Consider the following 10,880-nt stretch of genomic DNA (forward strand, 5'->3'; position numbering starts at 1 on the left):
ATTACATGTGAAAGCATCAAACTGATGTGCATTCAATAGGTACCATTTGTCCAATCTCACCCAAGGAAAGTGCATTATGATGATATGTGAATCCCAGTGTTTGAGGCTAAGAGATTTTCCAATGCATACTCCTGAAAAACTCAAAATGCCTCCATAAAAAATATCATATCCAGCAAAGTGTCAAAGCCGCACTCTCATGTTCAATTTATTTGCCCCTTTTACAATGGACTACTAAAGATCTCAATACTTTTATGTATCATGCAATGGAACTGTTTTGGAAGAAAAAATCTTGCAGGAAAGGTCTGAGGCTACTAAAAATTATGTTGTCTAAAGATGCATTGGAATCTTAACATTCTCGACATCAAGTATCATATATTAGCGAGAAAGATTACCATGCTTCCTACCTTTTTTCAGCAAAATCAGCCATGAGCTATCACGTTGGCAACCATGTGTATGAACATGAGGACAAAGGCATATGGGGATTGGATTACTGATCATTGGGAAGTGGTCATTGGCAAATTTCATGGCATTATCCTTGGTTGTCCTTACTCCTCTTCTCTATTGTAGGATTGGAAGCGAGTGCTTTCTAACATTAAATGGTCTCCTGTCAATTCTGCTCAGGCCAATTCTCTTTGCCATGAAAGTATACACTGGAGATCAGTTTTCGATCTTCGTCTTGCCTTACAGAAATCGGTTAAAGCATACAAATCTATGTAGGTGTGCATAACAGGGTCGAGAGTATTGTATCTTTCATCACAAATCCTCCAAGTGTATTCTTCAAGGTTGCCAACATAGTTTTCTCCAATATCTTGCCCAAGTCTCTACTTGCAAATCCGACGGAGAGGTGTGCCAACGCTCCTAGCACCATCACAACAAAAATGAAGGTTAGATCAATACATTTTTGCTGTGGAAGCCAGGCTTTAATGTCGGCACATAGTTGTTATCCATGTCACCCTATCTAGAAAAGCAATGAACAAATCTTGGCATTTGAATATTATAAAAGTAATCAGATATTGACTATTAAAAAGTTCATGAAGTATTTATAACATGCCAGAAAAATTCCCAAGGGAGTAGCCGAAAACTCCAAAATTCCTTGGGACCTTAAGGAAAAGATTAATCATGAAATAAACCCTCTAGTTTCCATATGAAGGTTATCCACGCTCCTAACCTTGCAAGATAAAGTCTTAAAAGGGTCTCTAGTATTTGCATCACCATGGTTAATCTATTTATAAGTAGAAAAGAGTCTCCCCATTAAGGAGTGTTGCAATGGATTCAAGCCCAATAGAAATATGTATTAACTGTTCCTTGCAACATAGATACCACCAATTAGACTTAACGTCCCCATATCCATTCATGGGATCCACCTTGTCCAACTAAGGTTAGTGAAACCACACTCTCAATTTCTCTTAAAAGGCCAGTTGACGGTAGATGAATGTAAGTAATACCAATGGTCCTCCTTTTATCCCAATGAAAATATAGGCATAATGAAGTCATGAGTACCTCCACATTTATAGGAGCTCTTTAGTAACAATCTAAATAAACATTACGCCAAGGTTAAAGAGATATACAGAGTATAAATGCCAAGGTTAAAGAGACAAATATATATATATATACATGTATATATCCTTTCCACATATATATGCCAAGGCAGTAGCCAAAACTGGGAGGCTGGATTTTCCTTCCACATGGCCATTTCATGCGCATATGCACGTGATATTCTACTGGCAAACTAGGGAAGTAGTAAGGAGTTTCCAATAGGAGATCATCAGAGACTCTATGCATGGCTACCTTCCTTCTTCTCCTCACACAAGTAGTTATGTAGGGGGCCCGTGGGAATGTAGAGAGGCATCCACTACTTGGCTATTGGAGCAAGTATTATGCAGCATATCGGTAGGTTCCTTTCTTTTTGCATGAGATAGGAGAACGCCGTCCAAGCTCTCCTTTCTCAGTGGAAAATCGAAGAGTGCCAGAAAAACCATCATAGAACGTTAAAACTAGCTAGAAAAATGTTGACATTGGCATATGATCCCTAAACTTTATGTTACACATTTGGTTGAAGTAAAGAGCAGTTTCAGCTGGCTTTGGAGGTTCATGGGAGTGTATATAGGCTTTGCTTTTTTCCTTTTCTGCGCCAACTAAGCATCCCATCCCTTGCTATTTCCTTTAACCTTGGACAGATAGATTTTCTTTTTTGAATTAGATTAGATCAAAGTTTCTACTCTAGCTTTTCCCAAGGGCAGCTATGAAACGAGGTCTGCACAAGGCGGTAGCTAGGAATAGAAGAAGAATGTTGGTCTCGATCTAATAAAACTTGGAAAAAAGTATGCTTGAGCTAAGACCCTGCAGCCATCTCATGACAATGAAGCATTGCCACATGTACAGGAGCTGCGTAGGTGCCCTCCTTCTAAAGAATTCAAATAGATGGGCAAGTAGATCGTTGTAAACCCAGCGCCAGAAGTAGTCGACCCTTTGTAGTGGCTCACGTGATGCGCTTAGACAGGCCTTCCATGCATCTCCCCAAATGCATGGCAGAGCAGGGTGGAAACTAACTCCCAATACTCTTGGAAGAAGGTAGAGGAGCGATCATCTCCTCCCCAACACTATTACTTGGATGGGGCCTTAAGGCCTTAAGCAGCTCCAACTGCATTTTGTGTGCCTTCAGACACCCGCACTGCTCTCAAATGCAAAGTCCCTGAAGCTGAAGCAAAGGAAACTGATAATGATAAAATAAAATAAAAGAATGCACAGGGTTACCTAACTTCTTGGTCCCAAAAGTCTCTATGCTCTCAACTCATATACTGCAGTAGATGCCCAAGCGAAAGAAGAGTATCAAGAACACCTGCATGGTACTCATTAGGAAGGTTTCGGCATGAGAAGGTAGACCTGTAATGGGTTGAAGGTATTGTATCCAAATCTTAACCCAGATAGGCAATTCAAATCCTCATGTAGCTGGGGATACTCTACGCGAGACCCTCTCTAAATATGCCTATGGAGGAGCTGCCATGAGTAGCTTTGGGAACATCTCACCATCTGGTGTTGCTCCAAACTTGCCTCTTCCAAGCCTATTCCTTGGGAACATCTCACCATCTGGTGTTGCTCCAGACTTGCCTCTTCGAGGCCAGATCCATGCTCTACATGCGTTACTATCTTCTTGTCTTTCAGCTCCATCTAATGCAGCCACCATGGGTCCTCTAGGTACTTGCCTTTTCTCAGTGACGTGCTGCCCATGTCCTTCTAGATATCTAAGCCAGCGTGCTCCCTGATGAGCTTATGTAGACTCTCTATCCAGATCACAGCGCCGTGCTGCCCTGAGAGACAGCCCCAAGGGACATGTATCGATGCCCCAAGGGACAACTTTTATAAGGCTGAATGCCCCTCACAAGACCACTGACTGGACCTGCTCTTCACAGCCGACTTTAACAGTCCGACCCTGTTCCTTCTAGCCAACTGAACCGACTCTTATCTGGAGCTTTTTACTAGGCCTTTGGCACTTACTTTCATGCAGGGCCCATATAGAGAAACGACAGAGAAACCATAGGGTTTGCAGTGGAGCGATCAGAAAATAGACAATACTCAGATACAACTGAAGAACGGAACTCAGAAAACATAGTGCCTGTCACTAATATGAAAAACTGAATACAAGAACCTCAAGCCGTCGTGTCTGAAGGACCGAGGCTGAGGTGAATCAGAAAGATAATTCCATGTAGAGAGACAGTAGAAAAGATAGCAGCAGAGGGAGCGTAACGCAGTCCTCCGTGTAGCTCAATGATGACGAGGATGATGGGAGCTGGAGCTGCCCTAGGAAATGGCTGAAACCAGCATGCTCTGAGAAAGGAACCTTCAGGCTATCTGGAATAGCAATATGATGAAGAAAGGAGCTGATCTGTAGCAGAGGAGCAGAAGGGGACAGATCTGGACTAGGTTGGGACAGATCTGGAGCAGAAGGAGCTGATCTAGAGAAGAGGAGCAGAAGAAGAGGACAGATCTGGAGTAGGATGGGACAGATCTGGAGTAGAAGAAGCTGATCTGGAGAAGAGAAGCAGAAGGGGACAGATCTGGAGTAGGATGGGACAGATCTGGAGCAGAAGAAGCTGATCTGGAGAAGAGAAGCAGAAGAGGATGGGACAGATCTGGAGCAGAAGAAGCTGATCTGGAGAAGAGGAGCAGAAGGGGACAGATCTGGAGTAGGTTAGGACAGATCTGGAGCAGAAGAAGCTGATCTGGAGAAGAGGAGCAGAAGGGGACAGATCTGGAGTAGGTTGGGACAGATCTGGAGCAGAAGGAGCTGAGCTGAAGTAGAGGAGGCAGCAGAGGAAGCAGAAGTGGAGAGGAGAGGTAGATGGAACAGGCGGGCCTGCAGCAAAAGGAGGAGGAGAAGATGAGGAGCAGCTGTAGGACCTGTCCTGTCACCGGAAGTGTGAGGGCAGAGGCCTTTTATAGGCCAGACCTAGCTGGTCGGCCAGCTGGTCGGTGGGCCTGCCAACTGGTCGGTGGGCCTGCCAGCTGGTCGGCCAACTGGTCGGCCAGACCAGCTGAACTTTTCTGGCCATTTGTTTGCCTGAGAGAGCTGGCCTTTTGGCTGCAGGACCTGTCCTGTAAGCTATTTGATTGCCCCGTAAATTGGGGATTGCTCAGTTGCTGAATACCCCCTCTCAATTGCCAATTTTGAGGGGCAAACATTGTGTGCTTGGAGCTTCGTGTAGGGATGTCGATGGTGGTGCTGGCTATCCCTGTGAAATGCCCAATAGAAGATCACAAGAGGAGTGCCCTTGCAAGGGAATTGTTCACTTCCTCAAGTGTCGTAGTTACACGTATGATACCAGATAGAAATAAGAACATTGTGAAGCTTGAGAGAATAAGCCACCCCCTCTCACCACCGAAAGATGGAGGAAAGTGCAAAGGGAAAGAACAAATTTGTCGTAGCAGTGCTGATAATCCAGAGAGGTCGGAGTTGAACAGTGAGCCAGTGTGTGTCCGATCTTGGACCTCGGGAGAGAGAAGTCTATCCCCACCTCCATGCAGGTAGAAGATTCGAAACAACAGTCATCAAGACACATGTGAACAGAAAGGGTCCCGCCTCGGGAGAACTTGTAGATCCTGGAAGTCGATGCCGATGATGGTAGAGGTGAAGGATCATGACCCCCTCTTTCGAAGGAATGGGGAGTGTCAAGGCAGAAACCTATAAAAGGAGGGAGGGATGGTAGGAGAAGATGGAGGGAAGAAAGGGAGGGAGGGATGGCAGTAGAAGAAAGATTTCTGGAAAGGGAGGGAGGGATGGGAGTAGAAGATGGAGTTCTCTCCCTTAGTGCGCAGCGGAATGAAGAGGAAACTGATATGTTCATAGGAGTGATGCTCCCTGTACCTATGGCCTCCATGAAGAAGCAGGATCTTTAGATCACCTGAGATCTGGGGTCTTTAGATCACCAATGCTCTGATACCATATAGAGAAACGATAGAGAAACCATAGGGTTTGCAGTGGAGCGATCAGAAAATAGACAATACTCAGATACAACTGAAGAACGGAACTCAGAAAACATAGTGCCTGTCACTAATATGAAAAACTGAATACAAGAACCTCAAGCCGTCGTGTCTGAAGGACCGAGGCGGAGGTGAATCAGAAAGATAATTCCATGTAGAGAGACAGTAGAAAAGATAGCAGCAGAGGGAGCGTAACGCAGTCCTCCGTGTAGCTCAATGATGACGAGGATGATGGGAGCTGGAGCTGCCCTAGGAAATGGCTGAAACCAGCATGCTCTGAGAAAGGAACCTTCAGGCTATCTGGAATAGCAATATGATGAAGAAAGGAGCTGATCTGTAGCAGAGGAGCAGAAGGGGACAGATCTGGACTAGGTTGGGACAGATCTGGAGCAGAAGGAGCTGATCTAGAGAAGAGGAGCAGAAGAGGACAGATCTGGAGTAGGATGGGACAGATCTGGAGTAGAAGAAGCTGATCTGGAGAAGAGAAGCAGAAGAGGACAGATCTGGAGTAGGATGGGACAGATCTGGAGCAGAAGAAGCTGATCTGGAGAAGAGAAGCAGAAGGGGACAGATCTGGAGTAGGATGGGACAGATCTGGAGCAGAAGAAGCTGATCTGGAGAAGAGGAGCAGAAGGGGACAGATCTGGAGTAGGTTAGGACAGATCTGGAGCAGAAGAAGCTGATCTGGAGAAGAGGAGCAGAAGGGGACAGATCTGGAGTAGGTTGGGAGCAAAAGGAGGAGGAGAAGATGAGGAGCAGCTGCAGGACCTGTCCTGTCACCGGAAGTGTGAGGGCAGAGGCCTTTTATAGGCCAGACCTAGCTGGTCGGCCAGCTGGTCGGTGGGCCTGCCAGCTGGTCGGCCAACTGGTCGGCCAGATCTGGTCGGCCAGACCAGCTGAACTTTTCTGGCCATTTGTTTGCCTGAGAGAGCTGTCCTGTAAGCTATTTGATTGCCCCGTAAATTGGGGATTGCTCAGTTGCTGAATACCCAGCACTCTTAGTCTTCCCTTACTTGACTTGGTTGGCAGGCTCCAACCAGCCCAACTAGTCAGCCATATAGCTGACCCAGATGCTGATCCCCCCCTCGCCATCTCATTGCCTCATTTGTGACTGCTTGCAGGTCCTGTTGCAGGCCAAGAACCTGCCCACGAACTCATGCCATGTGTTGCCTATTCCCTGGGAACAGCTCGCCATCTGGTGCTGCTCCAGATCTGCCTCTTCCAGGCCAGATCCATGCTCTACATGCATCGCTATCTTCCTGTCTTTCAGCTCCATTTGATGCAGCCACCATGGCTCCTGCAGGTACTTGCCTTTACCCTGTGAGGTGCTGTCCATGTGGCAGCCCCCTCTCTCCATTTGTTGTCTAACTAGCACCCTTATGGTAGCCAAGATGCTACCCATGTGGCAGTCCCTCAAACCCTAGGTTCACCCCCCCCCCCCCTCCCCCAATGCTCTCCTCATATGGGGCTTACAAATGGGGGGTTGACCATACCAATTCCAACACCATCTCTGTGACAAAGCCTAGGGAGTTGATCTTTCCTAGTAGGCAGGTCCAATTAAACCCAAGGAGTGCCCATGTAGCAGCCTCATCTATTGCCACATGGCATGCTATAGCCCCACCTACACGACAACCATGCTAGCTACTCACGTGGCATCCCTTTCTACTTTCAGATCTTCCCACCAAGCAAGCTGATCTTCTACCCATGAGGCAATTTGTCCTTGTCCTTGTGATGTGGGGCCCATCAATCCCAACATAGCTGTCCTGTCACAGCAGTTCTAGGCAAAGAATGACATGTCATCTTTGGGTTGAACACAGGTGACAACAACTGCTCCTTAAGTTTTCTCAGTATCACTCTGGATTAGTTCAATCTTGCTTGAGGCATTCCTGCGCCATATTCCTATGCCATCTTAAGGGTATGTTGCAGGCCATGTGCCTACCCACACTCCTCGCTAGATAGCTTGCCATGTAGGCGCCTGTACCTCGGGATACTCTGCCATCTTGTGCTGCTCCAGATCTACCTCTTCTAGGCTAGATCTATGCCCTGTATGCATCGCCAAGTGTTGTAGCCACTTTGATGCATCCAGGTACTTTCCTTTTTCTCTCTAATCTCTGCCCCCATGGTAGCCATCTTGCTGCCCATGTGGCCATCCATCAAGACCCAAGTCCACCCCTCTCCTCATATGGGGGGGCTTACAGATGGGGAGGTGAGCTTTCCAACACATAGCAGCCACAAAACTAATTCGCATGCCTTGTGAAGCTCCAGGAAGCCCTGCAAATGTCGCCATACAACCTGACCATCACTCACAATTTTTCTTTCTTCTTGAGCTTCTACCCACCTCTAATAGTGGACCATGTGGCAGCCTACATGCTAGCCTACAATGTTGCACATGTGACTAACCTATGGATGATTCCTTCCACCTAGATCAGCCCATATGGCATCCAAACTTGATGCAACCATAGCAGCCTCAAAACCACCCAATCCTACAATGGCACCATGTCCGCCTCCTGATATGGGGGCTTACATTGCTACTCATCCATTTGGAGGAGTTTGGGACTAATGATATTCAGCCAACTATAATCTACTACTATTAGGCTAGGTATAGGATAGAATGTTTCTTGCTATGCCATAGCATCTCTTCAAAAGAGAAAAAGGTAGGGAGGCACAGGAGATCATGGGTTGGACCCTGATATCATAGTCAGAGGTGAGAAACATAGTAAAGCACTAGTAGCAAGGCGGGCTATTTGTATGAACCAACATGCAGGTTGACAGTCTCTAGATTAGGTTGGTAGATTTTGAAGAAGCCTAGAATAGGCTAACATCATGGTGGACCAGCCTAGAACAGGTCAGTTGGAGATTGAACATCCTAGAACAGGTTGGTAGCAGCTATGGTAGTCGCAAGGAGACAAAGGCCCAAGAGCTGGTTTGGTCTCTTACAGACCCTCAGAACTCGCTCAGACCTTGATGGCCAGACTTGGAGGGAGGGGACACACTAGCCCCTCTCCTGTAAATACAACCCCATTGGGACATTGCTATACCTTTGAAGATGCCACTGAGAGCACATAGTTCAGTAGGGTGTACTGCAGATTTGGAAGGTATCTTGAGGCTTCAACTGAGTTGTTTTGGTAGCAAAGTTGTTGTACTTGTGTAGGGTTCTGTCGCACAAGATTGACTATTCATTGTCTGAGATCTGAGTGTCCTTGAGAGTGACACATGTCCCTTCGGTTCAAAGTCCTTCCATTGGTTTGCATTTGTTCCACTGCATAGAGTAGATAATCAATTAGCAATCGTTGTGTTGTAGCATGCTATCAAGGTCAAGAGTGGTGGATGCTTGATCTTCTAAGAGATGAATCTAAGAACATGTCTGAACTCATGATCTAAAACATTGATGGTGTCATACACAAGGTTGAAAACCATAAACTCTTATGAAGCGTAGCATGAACTAGCTACTATGACATCTCCATAGACCTCATCAACATCTAAAACTGAGTTCAGCTCCAAAAGAAGGTAGTTGTGAGCAACTAGCAACAAAAGAGCTGAGAGCAGCTCATAGATAGGATTGTGGAGAGGATCAAGAAGCATTAAAGAGGATGGAATAGAACCATGGATAGATCAAGCATCCTTCGATAAGATGGATCAGCCTTGGAGAAGATAGGGCAGCCTTATGGATTTTCTTCAAGATATTAACAAATCCTAGCTCTTGCTGCTCCTGCCTTTATCTCTGCTCCTAGGCACCACCGGTACCTGCTTGCTTCTCACCTACAAGCTTTTATCTCATTTCCCCAACGTCACTTTCATCCATAGACCTCAACTATGGATAAAATGAGAAACAAAATCAAGAGACATCATTGGCCTAAGGAGCATAACTTAATTATATGTTTTAGCACATGGATAATCCATTCTACACCTATGAATTGAGCATTCAATAGCAAATGATGATTTACCAAATCTTGGGACATGAACCCGGACTAAGGGATGTCGGAGATGGAGGAAGCATAAGGGGTGCACTTTGTAACACTGAGCCCTGGATCTAGTTTTGGATATTCCCAGATGCCACCAAAAGCTTTAGCTCAGCATGCTCAGAGGATGCATAAGGTGAGTAGAATCATGTCTTGGGCTTGAGAGCTAGAAAACAGAGGTCAGGGAGCTTTCAGTATCTTGTTGCTTCACACATCGTCTAAGCTGTTGTTCAGCATCCATACCCTGAGAAGAGAGGTCAACAAGAAAGTTTCCCATCCATTCTTGAGAACTTGCAGATTAGCAAAGTTCAACTCAACCTGTGAAGGCAACCTTATTCTATTGAATGCGAAATAGCATTACACGCAGAATGAAGATATAGAGACATATATTTAAGGACTTCAAAGTCATGACTACAATGGGATCGTCGCCTGACCGGTAATGGAAGATTTTATGATAAGCTTGTGCACAAAAGCATCTCCTCTGGTTCTTCCAGCTGCTCCAGGTCCTCCTAGACACCACCTAGAGTCTACCATCCCATGAACCATCCAGTTCTCTCCCACAACCACATTCTTGAACGTGCTCTGGCCATCATAATCACGTTGCATTTTGTACTCCACAGTTGCGAATTAGACATTTCCTCTGTCACAATTGAGGGCCAAGTCTGCTCCCAAACTCCTGCAAGTCTCTCGTAGCTTGGAGGTCAAGGTCCATTTGAGTAGTCCCTTATTATTTGAGCCTAAAAAGCGAGGTAACACTTTAGAATGACAAGGAAAACCCCAATCAACCATGTAGCAGAAAAACCAAGAGTTGCTAAGACAAGAATCCATACCGAGGCCAGTAAGCTCCAACACTAAAGATGGGAAGAATCGCTTGCTCCTAGGTGCTGCAGTTGGGTTTACAGCCGAAGAAAAAATATACAACTCAATCTCCTAGGGAGACATCCTATTTGGCCGTCGTTGATTGTGATATCATCCCGGTTCACTTTCAAGGAACGTCATTTTGAGTTCAGCCAGCATTTCGCGTCCATGTCCTCAACTCCAACGATGGTGCCAGGGTAGCTACACAAATATGTCTTTCTTAGACTCGTCATACACTACATCAAGAACAATGTCATTTTCTTGAAGTATATGCAGGCAGCAAAGTAGGGCAAAGGGGATTATGGATGCAGATAGAGATTGGAAGGGAGCATAGTTTGTTTGCTCACTTCAACTTCCAAACCTTGCCCTTTGGGCTCCCAAAATCCCAATCACTTTTTGAGGTTGATCTCACCCCTCCTCCCCACAACTCCCTCATAATCTCTAGCCCTATTTTGTCCATTTGCTTACAACTTCATGAAGCTCTGAATGCCTTTGACATTAGGGTGAACCGTAGCCATGTCACACATGGTGCAATATGTCATAACATTCATGTGCATAGCAATGTTGACCTTTAATGGACCAAGA

At 45.8% G+C, this 10,880-nt stretch overlaps 1 long non-coding RNA gene across 1 annotated transcript; it reads right to left on the reverse strand.

Moving 5' to 3' along the window:
- Positions 1-542: 542 nt before the first annotated feature.
- Positions 543-10,608, reverse strand: LOC147904067 (uncharacterized). Its single transcript, XR_015540801.1, has 3 exons — positions 10,268-10,608; positions 9,423-10,174; positions 543-858 (listed from the first exon to the last, which is right to left on the reverse strand). It is a non-coding gene; the product is annotated as an uncharacterized LOC147904067 (long non-coding RNA).
- Positions 10,609-10,880: the final 272 nt, after the last annotated feature.

The sequence above is a fragment of the Dipteris shenzhenensis genome, chromosome 3 (assembly GCF_047967505.1).
Source record: "Dipteris shenzhenensis isolate YYH24624 ecotype China chromosome 3, Dip_SZ_1.0, whole genome shotgun sequence".
Taxonomy (NCBI): Eukaryota; Viridiplantae; Streptophyta; class Polypodiopsida; order Gleicheniales; family Dipteridaceae; genus Dipteris; species Dipteris shenzhenensis.